Source organism: Ceratina calcarata, unplaced genomic scaffold (assembly GCF_001652005.2).
Source record: "Ceratina calcarata isolate Rehan_Ccalc_2016 unplaced genomic scaffold, ASM165200v1 scaffold3274, whole genome shotgun sequence".
Classification (NCBI taxonomy): Eukaryota; Metazoa; Arthropoda; class Insecta; order Hymenoptera; family Apidae; genus Ceratina; species Ceratina calcarata.
Window position 1 is genome coordinate 2,200 of NW_017155454.1, and position 581 is coordinate 2,780.

A 581-nucleotide genomic window follows, 5' to 3' on the forward strand; every position below is an offset into this window, starting at 1 on the left:
TATAAAATATTAATTACAATATTAAAAGTAATAGACAAATACATACACGTGTTTGAGTATATGCATATGTATATGTGTTATGTTATACTTGAAAAGAATTAAAATAATTATTAGAAACTAAATAAATTATTTAAGCGACGGACTGAACCATTTTGGAACTTTACTCTTCGATTCATTTTTTGTATTAGTACATATTGGTTCGCTTTTTGTAGTATCACTTGTTATACCCTCGTTTATCATTTGATTTTCTTTATTTGAAGTCCTAAAGTGTGAAATAGTATGTCAAGTAGAACTAGTCAGCTAAGTAAATTTTTATCACTCACCTAACTTTAGCCACCTGCAATGCTACTTTTTCAAGAGTTGTAAATTTTTGTTTTACTTCTGGTCTGAGAGCTGATGATCCCGAATAGTGAATAACAGCGCAAGGAACTAAGTTTTCATCAATTAAATGAGCATTAGGATTTAAGTTTTGTTTTGGTGGAGTTGTAACTGTTTAATAAAAGAGAAAATATCAATATTAATGATTAATTTTCAAAATAATACGTTGACGATGACAATAAATCGTATGCTCTCACTACTGA

General features: G+C 28.2%; 1 long non-coding RNA gene across 1 annotated transcript; it reads right to left on the reverse strand.

Annotated features, from left to right (window-relative positions):
- Positions 1–91: 91 nt before the first annotated feature.
- Positions 92–575, reverse strand: LOC108624718 (uncharacterized). The gene is made up of 2 exons (XR_001916603.2): positions 324–575; positions 92–262 (listed from the first exon to the last, which is right to left on the reverse strand). It is a non-coding gene; the product is annotated as an uncharacterized LOC108624718 (long non-coding RNA).
- Between the last annotated feature and the right edge of the window lie 6 nt (positions 576–581).